This window comes from Protopterus annectens, chromosome 2.part1 (assembly GCF_019279795.1).
Source record: "Protopterus annectens isolate FY-2018-M chromosome 2.part1, PAN1.0, whole genome shotgun sequence".
In the NCBI taxonomy this organism is placed as follows: Eukaryota; Metazoa; Chordata; order Ceratodontiformes; family Protopteridae; genus Protopterus; species Protopterus annectens.
Window position 1 is genome coordinate 1,821,920,842 of NC_056729.1, and position 12,000 is coordinate 1,821,932,841.

The following is a 12,000-nucleotide window of genomic DNA, read 5'->3' on the forward strand; positions in this document are numbered from 1 at the left end:
ACACACACACACACACACACACACACACACACACACACACACCACATACTGCTAAACTGTCCTTGTGTTATTACAATGCTCCAGATGTCATATTTAATGATTGTGTCTCTACCCACACACACACACACACACACACACACACACACACACACACACACACACACACACACACACACACACACACACACACACACACACACCACATACTGCTTACATTTCCTTCTACAATTACAATGTTCTAGATGTCATATTTAATGATTTTGTCTGTACCCAAACACACACAAACACACACACACACACACACACACACACACACACACACACACACACACACACACACACACACACCACATACTGCTTACATTTCCTTCTACAATTACAATTTTCCAGATGTCATATTTAATGATTTTGTCCCTACCCACACACTCACACACACATACAGACACACACATGCACACACACACATCACAAACTGCTTACCTGTCTTTGTGTTATTACAATGCTCCAGATGTCGTATTTAATGATTTTGTCCCTACCCATACACACACACACACACACACACACACACACACACACACACACACACACACACACACACACACACACACACACACACACACACACACACACACACACACACACACACACACACACACACACACACACACACACACACACACACACACACACACACACACACACACACACACACACACACACACACACACACACACACACTCACCACAGACTGCTTACCTGCCCTTGTGTTATTACAATGTTCCAGATTTTGTATTTAATATTTTCCTACACACACACACACACACACACACACACACACACACACACACACACACACACACACACACACACACACACACACACACACACACACACACACACACACCACATACTGCTTACGTTTCCTTCAACAACTACAATGTTCCAGATGTCATATTTAATGATTTTGCCCATACCCAAACACACACAAACACACACACACACACACACACACACACACACACACACACACATATACACACTCACCACACACTGCTTACCTACCCTTGTGTTATTACAATGTTCCAGATGTTGTGTTTAATGATTTTGTCCCTATCCACACACACACACACACACACACACACACACACACACACACACACACACACACACACACACACACACACACACACACACACACACACACACACACACCACATACTGCTTACCTGCGCACACACACACACACACACACACACACACACACACACACACACACACACACACACACAGCTTATCTGTCCTTGTGTTATTACAATGTTCCAGATGTCATATTTAATGATTTTGTCCCTACACACACACACACACACACACACACACACACACACACACACACACACACACACACACACACACACCACATACTGCTTACCTGCCCTTGTATTACAATGCTCCAGATGTTGTATTTAATGATATTTTCCCTAGCCACACACACACACACACACACACACACACACACACACACACACACACATAGTTTTGTTCTTCTTGTTCAAAACATACATAGTGATGGTAGCCCTGTTACACTTTACCTTTTTAAGCAAGTCCCAGTAATAGTTAAAATAATGTACCTGATGTTATCTAGTATTTTCCTGACTTTGTATTGAAATCAACTCCCACTGTTTCCTGTGACTTGTGTATTTTTTTTTCAATAGCAATTTTATTTTTTGTGCACCAAATACAGATGAGGTTAAGTCCAATTGTAAGGAAAAGAGTACAAAATTGGTTACCCATATAGTAGTACAAATAGCTACCAAACACAGCAGCTCTACATCAAACAACTATATACAATATCTACACAAGTGCTACAACATTAAATAGATGAACATTTGAGAGAACAGAACATTCAACTTAGATCTTACTTCATACAATGAAAAGAGATATATCTAAATCTGATATTACTTGAGAGAGATGGGCTTCATAAAATTCTACCTGTCCCATAGTTAATACAGCTAAATGGAAAAAACACAACACCTTTATCGTGAGTTCATAGATTCATAGATTCATAGGTTCATACTAGGCTATCTGCCCTAGGGCATTTATAAGCCTAGCCAGAGTGTGTTTGGCTTTCGCCACCCATTTTAAATTAATTTTGCTATGCCCTTTTTCGAGGTTAGTATACTATGCCTCTGTCTAACAGTGACACAGAAGTGATACCCAGGGTAAACCTACGATCTCCCATCCACTCATCAAGATTCCTCTTGAAGATAGTCAATGAGGGACTCTGCCTAACCTGGACTGGGATTTTATTCCAGAGTGAAGGGAACCTCTGGGTTATGAATCTGTCCCTCCAGCATGTCCTATTTATTTCAGTGCTGAGGTTCAAGTCTCTCGAAAGGTAGCTCGATGGGATTTGGATTTTCTGAGGTGCAGCATGTCCATTAATTCTGGGTTGGACATGGCTTTATACGTCAGGCACAGATCACCTCTGAGCAGGCTATATGCCACTGAGTAGAGCTGGAGTTTCTTTAACCAGGCAGCATATGGCATCTGTTTGAGTCCTTTGATCCTCTTGGTGAGGTACTTTTGGGGTCTTTCCAGTTGCTGCAGGTGTCTGGTAAGGTACACCCCAAAAGGGGCATTGTACTCAATTATGGGCCTGATGAGGGATGAGTAAAGAGGCATGATGACCTCCCCTGATCTAGATGTGAATCCCTTCATGATTAGGTGGGCTATATAAAATGTTTTTCTAACCACTTTGGCCATGTGTTTGTCAAATGAGAGATTGCTATCAACTTGGGTCCCCAGGTCCCTAATTACTTCTTCTGTACTTAATGGATTACCACCTATGTGGTAATTTGTGGGCACTTTGTTTTTGCCAAAGGGGATGACTATACACTTTTTGGCATTTAGCTTGAGGCCATGGCTCTGGCACCAGTTGTCTGTTTCTATGAGGCCCTTTTGGAGGATGCTTGTGTCGGCTGGAGAGTCGATTATGGCACCCAGTTTGCAGTCATCTATGAACTTGGTCAGCCACAGTCCTTCCATGTTGGCCTGTACCTCCGATAAATATATACCGAACAAGAGAGGTCCCAGGACTGAGCCTTGTGGGATGCCACTTGTAACTGGTTTGGAGTCTGACATGGCTCCAGCAATTCTAACCATGTGGGTTCTGTCCTTGAGCCAGTTTGCAACCCATCTAGTGACACAGGGGTTAATATTTAAGCTGGTGAGCTTATCTATAATGCCCGAGTGGGGTATTGTATCAAAGGCTTTTGCGAGGTCCAGGTAGGCTGTGTGGACCACCTTCCCCTCATCAATGGCCTTGGTGACTATTTCAAAGAAATCGACCAGGTTTAAGAGACAGGATCTGCCCTTAACAAAGCCAAACTGGGTAAGATCCAGTGTCTGTAGGTCCCCAATATCTTTATTTATGAGGTCCATGATGATCCTTTCCATAGCTTTGCAGACCAAGCTAGTCAGGCTTATGGGACAATAGTTTCCAGGATCCGTTGAGGTACCACCTTTGTGGAAAGGGACCGCTGTTGCTGTACGCCACTCTTTGGGTACATATCCTGTAATAAGGCTGAGATTGAACAGTAGTTTTATGTTTGGGTTTAGCACTTCTTGCAGTTCATGTAGGACGCATCCCGGGACACCGTCTAGTCCCATTGATGCTGTGTTTTTTGCTTTGGAGAGGACGGCTCTTACCTGACCATCTGAGATGTCAGGGGAACAGCACTCTGCTGGGATAGATATTTGCCCTTTTGGTGGGGGGGGAGTTTGCGCTGAACCTGTCAGCTAGGATGTTGGCAATGTCTGTGGGTTCGGTGTATTTTTTGTCATTTTGGACTAATTCTGAGCATATCTGGGAATTCCCACCCAGGTTCCTAACATAACTAAAGAAAGCCTTGTGATTATCCTTAGTGTCCTGTGCAATTTTTCTCTCGAAGCTGGCCTTAGATGATTTCATGAGTACCGTAGTTTTTGCTAATACTGATCAGAGATGCCTTCCCTTTTTGGGATTTTGCTCTATCATGTACTAGCTTCCTCCTTCTATTGTATAGTTTGTTTATGGCTGGGTTCCACCAGACAGGACATCTACCTTTGGAGGATTGGGTCTTGGTTTTATTTGGGATTGCATGATCCATGCATTCCTGAAGGTGTTCATAGAATGCGTTTATAAAGGATTCTGCGGTCTGGGCCATATTTTCCACAGGCCCGGGGGCTTTGAAGGATTCCACCTCGGTTTTGAGGAGTGTGAAATTTGCTTTAGAGAAGTTTTTCACTGTGGTTTTCTGGGCAGGGGGCGGGGTCGGGATGTGAATATCCAGTGAGATTAGTTTATGGTCTGATCATACCAGTGAGGGATACACTTCCGGTCTGGAGCATAGAGTCCCCATGTTGGTGATGATCAGGTCCAGTATGTTTTCCCTCTTGTGGGAGTGGTAACAAGTTGTTCCATAGCATTTGAGTTTATAAATTCTAGGAACCTTTGGCCTAGGGTGTTGGAGCTAGAGTAATGCTCCCAGTCTATGTTTGGGTAGTTGAAGTCGCCCAATATAATGGTGTTTGGAGAGACCTTCATATTTTCCAGTATTCTCAGGAAGGCCGAGTGGGGTTCCTGGGTTTGGGAGGGTGGTCTGTAGCAGGCTATAAACTGGAAGGCAGTTTTACCCACTGTTAGTTGCACATGGATAGTCTCTGATGCTTCATGCTGTGCCACTAACCTGGAGGTGTGGGTATCTTTGACGAATATTAATACTCCCCCTCCTTTTGTGGTTTGGTCCCCAAAATATGATCAAAGAGTAACTTCCAGTAATTCTGGTAGTAGATTCATTTCTTTGCATTCCTTATAATAAGTTTTTGAGACTATATATATATATATATATATATATATATATATATACGTTGTTGCCATATTTCTAAATCCATTCCAAGAAAGTTTGGTATGATCTAACCAGTTTTTGATTATGTAAAGTTTGACTAGGGAACACAAAGTAACTAGTATGTGAAACTCCAACCTGCAGAACTTAAGTTCATTAATAATAAGAAGGACTAGTTCCCAAGATAAAGTTGATTTATGGCATCCCATCTTTTCTAATCGTACCTTAAGACAGCCCCACAAATGTTGGGAATATTTACAGAACCATAAGACATGCAAAAGATCTGCTTGGGGAAACAGACAGTAATTGCATGAAGGAGAGGTTTTAGGGTCAAATTTGTTCAAGATCGTAGGGGTATAATAAGCATTATTATTAATCATTAGTTGCGTATAGACCATCTCCTTAAATAGAGATAGATTGACAAAGAGGTTTATTGCCTTAAGCTTCTTTTTCTCTGTAAAACTATTTCCCTTATCATCCCAGTATTTGGAGTATAGCACTGATTTTTCATGTCTGATGGCATTAATAATTTTATAAGTGTTGGATAGTGTTTTCTTCTTGCTATACAAACTTTCCACAATTCCTAGTAGTCTGTTTAAGTCAAACTCGTTAAAAAATGTGTGTCTGGACAATGCTGAATTAATCTTCCTGATCTGTCATAGAATGATGCCTTCAAGACTTCACGATGCTCTTGTAGTGATTTCTCTTTATATTTATAAATATCCCACACCGCACATTCTTTAATTAGTGGGTAATCAGATACATTTATCATTTTAATATTTATTATGATGTTTGGGTTTAAATGAATAGGTTGGAGAAGAAAAATAACCCCATCCAGTTTTAAGGTTTTTATCAAATCCTGAAAGCTTCTAATGTTTTGCTTTAATATAGTATTAATTTTGAGATTCTTGATAATTACTGGAGATAAGAAGGGTATGGATTTTGGGATTTATATTATCCTTGAGCACATGATGATGCCAGATCCTGACCCATAATGGAAACCACAACTCTCTGTCAGCAGATAAATTAGAAATTAAAATCAATCTGGTGGCCCTAATGATTTTATAATAAAGCTGGCAGTTAGGTAGAATTAATCCCAATTTCCCTTTAGGGTAGGTTAATTTCAAATAACTTATCCTAATTGATTTATGGTACCAGATACATTTTGTAAGTACCTTGCTTAGTCTATGGAAAAAGTACTTCAGAATTACTGAATTTGAAGCATTAAAATGATATTAGTCTTGGTAAGACATTTGCTCTGATTATTGCTGCTTTAGACAACACAGACAGTTTCAGTTGTCTCCATCTATTCAAATCTGATGTAATATTGGTCCATATTTTTTCCACATTATTCTGGAACATGGATAATTGATTATGTTCGTAACATATCCCTAGGTACTTAATAGAGTATAATGTTTTAAAAGGGGAGTCCAGGAAGTAGCATTCTCTGTGATTAAAGGGGTTGATGGGAAATATCTGTGATTTCTTGTGATTAACCTGATAGTTTGAGTCTTTCGAGAATTCATCTATCGACTTAACAATTTTCTTTAAATCTCTATTTGAGAATTCAAAATAAATGTTCAAATCATCTGCAAATGCAGACAACATTACTTTAGCATTCAAAATTCTAGGTATTGAGTGACATGATCTCTGCGAGAGATGAAGAAAAGGGGTTCGATGTAGAGATTAAACAGGAGTGGTGAAAATGGACATCACTGTCTAGTACCATGAGTAGTGAAAGTGGACATTGCAGTCTAATACCATGAGTGGTGAAAGTGGACATCACATTCTAGTACCATGAGTGGTGAAAATGGACATCACTGTCTAGTACCATGAGTAGTGAAAGTGGACATCGCAGTCTAGTACCATGAGTGGTGAAAGTGGACATCGCAGTCTAGTACCATGAGTGGTGAAAGTGGACATCGCAGTCTAGTACCATGAGTGGTGAAAGTGGACATCGCAGTCTAGTACCATGAGTGGTGAAAGTGGACATCGCAGTCTAGTACCATGAGTGGTGAAAGTGGACATCGCATTCTAGTACCATGAGTGGTGAAAGTGGACATCGCTGTCTAGTACCATGAGTGGTGACACTGGACATCACTGTCTAGTACCATGAGTGGTGAAAGTGGACATCGCTGTCTAGTACCATGAGTGGTGACACTGGACATCACTGTCTAGTACCAAGAGTGGTGAAAGTGGACATCACTGTCTAGTACCATGAGTGGTGAAAGTGGACATCGCATTCTAGTACCATGAGTGGTGAAAGTGGACATCGCTGTCTAGTACCATGAGTGGTGACACTGGACATCACTGTCTAGTACCAAGAGTGGTGAAAGTGGACATCACTGTCTAGTACCATGAGTGGTGAAAGTGGCCATCACTGCCTAGTACCATGAGTGGTGAAAGTGGACATCGCTGTCTAGTACCATGAGTGGTGAAAATGGACATCACTGTCTAGTACCATGAGTAGTGAAAGTGGACATCGCAGTCTAGTACCATGAGTGGTGAAAGTGGACATCGCAGTCTAGTACCATGAGTGGTGAAAGTGGACATCGCAGTCTAGTACCATGAGTGCTGAAAGTGGACATCGCAGTCTAGTACCATGAGTGGTGAAAGTGGACATCGCATTCTAGTACCATGAGTGGTGAAAGTGGACATCACTGTCTAGTACCATGAGTGGTGAGACTGGACATCACTGTCTAGTACCAAGAGTGGTGAAAGTGGACATCACTGTCTAGTACCAAGAGTGGTGAAAGTGGACATCGCTGTCTAGTGCCATGAGTGGTGAAAGTGGAAATCACTGTCTAGTACCATGAGTGGTGAAACTGGCCATCACTGCCTAGTACCATGAGTGGTGAAAGTGGACATCGCTGTCTAGTACCATGAGTGGTGAAAGTGGACATCACTGTCTAGTATCAAGAGAGGTGAAAGTGGACATCGCTGTCTAGTACCATGAGTGGTGAAAGTGGACATCGCTGTCTAGTACCATGAGTGGTGAAAGTGGACATCGCTGTCTAATACCATGAGTGGTGAAAGTGGACATCGCTGTCTAGTACCATGAGTGGTAAAAGTGGACATCGCTGTCTAGTACCATGAGTGGTGAAAGTGGACATCACTGTCTAGTACCATGAGTGGTGAAAGTGGACATCGCTGTCTAATACCATGAGTGGTGAAAGGGGACATCACTGTCTAGTGCCATGAGTGGTGAAAGTGGACATCGTTGTCTAGTAGCATGAGTGGTGAAAGTGGACATCGCTGTCTAATACCATGAGTGGTGAAAGTGGACATCACTGTCTAGTACCATGAGTGGTGAAAGTGGACATCACTGTCTAGTACCATGAGTGGTGAAAGTGGACATCACTGTCTAGTACCATGAGTGGTGAAAGTGGCCATCACAGTTTAGTACCATGAGTGGTAAAAGTGGACATTGGTGTCTAGTGCCATTAGTGGTGAAAGTGGACATCGCAGTTTAGTGCCATGAGTGGTGAAAGTGGACATCGCTGTCTAGTGCCATGAGTGGTGAAAGTGGACATCGCTGTCTAGTACCATGAGTGGTGAAAGTGGACATCACTGTCTAGTACCATGAGTGGTAAAAGTGGACATCACAGTTTAGTACCATGAGTGGTGAAAGTGGACATTGCTGTCTAGTACCATGAGTGGTGAAAGTGGACATCGCTGTCTAATACCATGAGTGGTGAAAGTGGACATCGCTGTCTAGTACCATGAGTGGTGAAAGTGGACATCACTGTCTAGTGCCATGAGTGGTGAAAGCGGACATTGCTGTCTAGTACCATTAGCTATTTTAATGGGACTTGATAAGATTCTATTAATGTATAGATAGATGTGAGAATTGTTATATAGAGTTTCTATCTGGTTAAAAAAATCCTTTGGGATATTAAAGTAAGACAGGGATAAGAAAAGAAAATTCCAGTTAACTCTATCAAATGCTTTGCAAGCATCTAATACTAATGCATACCTGGGGTTTCTTTCCTTCTTAATAAGTTGAATCATGGAGTCTAAAGTTAGAGTATTGTCCTATGTCTATTAGACATAAACCCAGATTGTTCCGGGGATATGAGAGAGGACACGATTTTCTTAAGTCTTTCTGCAAGAAGTGAGGCTAGTATTTTAATGTCAACATTGATTAGTGAGATCTGTCTGTAGTTGTGAGGATTGGTTTTGTCAAGTTTGTTTTTGGCAATAAAGATTGTTTTTGAGTTGTTTATATAGGGATCAGTTAAGCCCTTAATTCTAATGTGATTAAACACCTTCAAGAGTATGGAGGAGAGTTTCTGGTTGAATTGTTTTTAAAAATCTATAGTGAAGCCATCTGGGCCTGGTGCCTTGCCTGGTTTTAACTTCTTAATGACCTCAGTGATTTCCTGTTGTTTGAATGGAGCCGATAGACATGATACTTGATTGCCATTAATCCTTGGAAATTTAAGTTTCCTTAAGAGCTCTTCAATCTCAGAGCTGAGAGCTTGATTGGCATTCACACTATATAATTCTGTATAGATTTGATTAACTATTTCTATTATCTCTTGGTCTGTCTTGTGTAATTTATCTTGGTAATGCAATAAAGTAATTGTAGAGGCTTCCTGCTTATTATCAATTATTCTTCAAGGTTCTAGATGCAGCTTGCACCCACTCAGCATATCTAGCTATGAATTTGAGTTCTTAAAGTATATAGTTTTGCTGCTGTAAATCAAATAATTATTTTTTGTGTTATATTTATTTGGTTCTCCAAATCAGAGCATTGGGTAGTCTGGAATTTCCTTTCGAGCTCCTTAAGTTTAATAACTAAGTTGTTTCCTCACTTTTTTGAAGTATGTGGATTTCTGGATTAAAATACCTATGACTGTCACCTTACAAGCCACCCATTTAACATCATATGGAATATTAAAGTGAATTAGATTGCTGTCCAACTCTGTCAAGATCCCTATTAACTCCCTAACCACTTCTAATTTCAAGAGTAAATTATTATTTACGGACCATTTACATCTATTATAACTACTCAATCCTTTAGTAGACCAATTTATTTTTAACATAATTATTGAATGATCTGACAGAAATCTACATAACTACATAACTGAACCAATTTAAGCAACAGATTAGTCATCAGTTTTTAAAAAGCTTTTTAAGATGTGGAAAATATATATACAGATATATAAAAATAGCTAAAATTATTTTTATGTTCTAAGAGTGGGACGAAGTGAATTTTCTACATATTATTAGTTGTTCTCATTTTAATTTGAATATTTATGTTTGTATTTGGATGGCTTTCATATTATGCATTGAATGGGATTTTGAGAATGTTTCTTTAAACAGTGTCCTGTTCGTGATTGATTAAGTTGATGACTAATATGTTGCTTAAATTGGTTCAATTATGTAGTCTTTTTAAGGCATTGATAGCTGGGTAATAATGTCTGAAGAAGTACATAAGAATTTTTGTACGAAAGCGCTCACAATAAATTGTGTGGTTTTACCTTTTCGCCTTTGTTTTTGTTTTTACAGTTTGAGTTTTGGTTCTTTTTGTTTTGATAAGATCATTAAGCGCTAGTGAAGCTTGATAACTGTATGAGATAGATTTACTAGAACGATCAAACACTAGGTCAGTTAGTGAATTCCAATCTCCTCTAAGTATATAATAATGGTATGGATATTTAAGGAGTAGATTATGTATTTCCAAAATTAAGTTTTCCTGACTTGAGCATGGGCCGTACACATTTAGGAATAGAGTTGGCTTAGGCATTTGATGAAATTAAATAGATTAGTACTAAGCTAACTGCCCTTGTGAGCCATTTTAAGCCTAGCCAAATATCCCTTGTGAGACTTAAACTCTGCACCTTATGTTTGTAAGGCAAACACCTTAACCATTAGGCCACCCTCCCACCATCTACCATTTATATCAGACTTAAAATCAGCAATAGATTTATAGGTTCATAGGTTCATAGGTAGGTACTAGGCTATTAGCCCTAGGGCCTATATAAGCCTAGCCAAACGGTACCCTGGCTTTTGCCACCCAAGAAAATTATTTTCCTGTGCCCCTGTCAAGCAGAGCCACAGAAGTGATCCCTGGGGTGAATTTCCTATCTCCCATCCAGTCATTAAGATTTTTCTTGAAGAGTGCTAATGAGGAGCTTTGTTTGATATAGATAGGTAGTTTGTTCCAGAGTATGGGAAGTCTCTGGGACAGGAATCTATCCCTCCAGCATGTTCTGTTTATTGTGGTGACTAGGTTTAGGTCCCTAGAGTATGTAGCTCGGAGAGATTGGGATTTCTTTGCATGGAGCATGGCCAACAGCTCTGGGTTTGACATATTTTAGGCAGAGATCGCCTCTGAGTAGGTGATATACGACAGAGTAAAGCTGGAGTTTTTTGAGACGGTCTGCATAGGACATATGTTTGAAGCCAGTAATCCTCTTTGTGAGGTATTTCTGTGGCCTTTCCAGTTGTTGTAGATGTCTTGTGAGGTACATACCAAAAGAGGCATTGTACTCTATAATGGGTCTAATGAGTGATGAGTAGAGGGGAACAATGACCTCTTTTTTCCTGGATGAGAAACATTTTGTGATGAGGTGTGCCAAGTAGAAGGATTTCCTGACTACTGTGGCGATGTGATTATCAAAGGAGAGACTACTGTCCACCTGTGTCCCAAGGTGTCTTATCACACTTTCGGTATTAAGTAGACTACCGCCTATGTGATAGTTCATGGGTGCAGAGTTTTTACCCAAAGGGATGACGATGCACTTTTTGGCATTAAGCTTGAGGCCATGGCTTTGACATCAGGCATCTTTCTCAGTGAATCCCTTTTGTAGGATGTCCACATTGTTAGGAGTTTTGATTATAGCTCCTAGTTTGCAGTCATCTGCGAACTTTGTTAGCCAAAGACCTTCTGTGTTAGCCTGTACTTCAGAGAAGTAGATACCAAACAGGAGAGGACCTAGGACTGAGCGCTGTGGTACTCCACTTGTCACTGGTCTGAAGTTGGATTTAGAGTCTGCTACTTTCACGGTGTGGGTTCTGTCAGTGAGCCAGTTGGCAACCCATCTTGTGACATAAGGATTTATACTTAGTTTAGTGAGTTTGTCTATAATTCCAGAGTGGGGGATGGTGT